This window comes from Cebus imitator, unplaced genomic scaffold (genome assembly GCF_001604975.1).
Source record: "Cebus imitator isolate Cc_AM_T3 unplaced genomic scaffold, Cebus_imitator-1.0 Scaffold88, whole genome shotgun sequence".
NCBI classification, from domain to species: Eukaryota; Metazoa; Chordata; class Mammalia; order Primates; family Cebidae; genus Cebus; species Cebus imitator.
In genome coordinates this window covers 3,471,890-3,474,132 of record NW_016107403.1, presented here as the reverse complement: position 1 = coordinate 3,474,132, position 2,243 = coordinate 3,471,890, and the positions used below count along the sequence as shown (strand labels likewise).

Genomic DNA, 2,243 nt, shown 5'->3' with positions numbered 1-2,243 from the left:
GAATCAAGAGTTACTTACTAGTTGCATTCCAAATTTCAGACTTCATGAATAAGAGAGATTTAGAAAAAAAAATAGCATTAGCACTCAACTTCTTCTTATCTATAATAGATAAGATAATGGATGAATTGAGACTTTAGAGAAATCTACTGCAATAAAGCTCAATCATTCCTTTTCAGTACTATCCATTAAGACAGTCCAATGAGTGGAGGCACTAGAATATCGGGAGGTCCTCTCACAAAAGCTACTCATTGAATTGAAACAAAAGCTTCTTTTGTTACCCCAGAAAAAAACTGGCTGTATCTAAAAGAAAATATAAAGTCTTATTCAGTTATGTGATTAAATGAATATTATTACTCTTATTGCATCAAAGCAATTTAACATTCTTTAAAAGCTAATGCTTTAATATTTGATTTCGAGTTTTTTTTTTTNTTTTTTTTAAGAATCAGCATTTCACATTTCTTTATTTTAACACCACAAAATGCCAGGGGAAAGCGCGAACGCAGTCCCCCACTACCACAAATTATGCAGTCGAGTTTCCCACATTTGGGGAAATCGCAGGGGTCAGCACATCCGGAGTGCAATGGATAAGCCTCGCCCTGGGAAAACCACCTTCGTGATCATGGTATCTCCCCTGCCAGGTAAGTATTGATTTCGAGATTTTAATGAATGAGTTCAGATAGTATCATATTGCCTTTGACTTGCATATTACTAGTCTGCCTGACACTTTCTAGAAACAGAAAGCCTAAATTAAAGAATCCCCATCTCCTTGTTTTTCTGTCATCAATTTTTAAATGACATTATTCTTTTTCTAAGCTTTTCATTAAACAATACCTAGATCCAACTCACTAAAACGTCTAGATAGGGACATGGCATGCAAAGGTGCTCTTAGCCTTCCCTCCCCTCCTAGGTGAATTCTATCTGTAGGTTAAACCATTGTCACAGAACACTTCCATTCTTCTCAGGCAGTAAATAACTCATATTATTGGAAGATGTTAGATACTTGGACAGAAGTGTCAGAACTTTAAAGGGTATTGTTTAGTGTTCAACATTCTATTTAGTTTAGTCAATTAATTAAGAGAATATATAAGGCCAATACGGTATAGCTGATACAAGTGTATTGGCTCAGATGTCAGTGAGTGAACTCATTAATGCAGGCAGTCAGTTCCAGGCAGTATAGAAGTCAGAATATGATGGGGAAAGGTTGCTCATGGCCCAAAGCCTTTTTAAGGAAAACAGTTCAATTCCTCTACTGATGCTTTGTCACAAGGGTGGTCTGAGAGTCTTTCCATCACAGGCTAGCAGACGGGCAAGCACATTAGGGCTTATCCGTTCATCTTAAAGATGAAAATTTGAGGCCCAGAAAAACAGAGCAATGTGGTTTATCTAAGCTCAGAAATCTTATACATATCAAAGTGTGTGTAGATCAAACATCAAAAAGATTAAAAAGTCAGATAAACGTAGATATGACGCATTCAATCCAATAACACTAATGATTGTTTATATTAAAATAGTTAAGTATTACTCAATCTGAGGGAAATATGAACAAACTTCAGTGTTAGAAGGACCTAGACTCACATCTCAGCTCTGCAGCTCACAATTCTATGACCCCTGCGCAAGTGACTTCAGCTCTCTAAACCAGAGGCCCAGTTTTAAAAATTAAGAACAAAACTCCCATCTAGTATGGCTGCCGTGAGGAATAAATGAGATACTGTACATAAAAAACACCTAAGACAGTATCCTACTAAAAGTGTATTTCTCCTTTCTAGCCTTTTTTAAATCTATTAGTTGATTTGCTTTGGAACTAGAATAACATCCAAGGTGATAGGTGACTGAAACTCAACAATAAACCACTACAGCTAGTGCTTGACTTATGACCACAGTCGAAACCGTGGACCGGTCGTAACACGATTTGGTCATAAGTTGAGTAGGCTATATGTACAGTTGAAATGGTGTACACGGAGATGGTAGTGCTGCCGGAAGCTGGCCCGCACTGTTGTACGCCCAGCTGGGCAAAGTTTGCACTGCCAGACGCGGAGCAGTCATGGCTAGCGATTGTGGTCGTAAAGTCAAATGGTCGTAAGTTGCATAGGTGGTTAAGTCGATCAATACCTGTATTATGAAAGGGATGCGTTAAATGCTTTATTTAGTCTACCTATAGAAAAAATGTCTGGATGAATGTATATCAAGTTCTTAACAGTACTTCATGTTGTAGGCAAATAGAAGGAAGGGTATTTTATTCCACT

General features: G+C 37.6%; 1 non-coding gene across 1 annotated transcript; it reads right to left on the bottom strand.

Annotated features, from left to right (window-relative positions):
* Nucleotides 1–482: 482 nt before the first annotated feature.
* LOC119472186 lies at nucleotides 483–646 on the bottom strand. Its single transcript, XR_005201300.1, has one exon. It is a non-coding gene; the product is annotated as a U1 spliceosomal RNA (small nuclear RNA).
* Nucleotides 647–2,243: the final 1,597 nt, after the last annotated feature.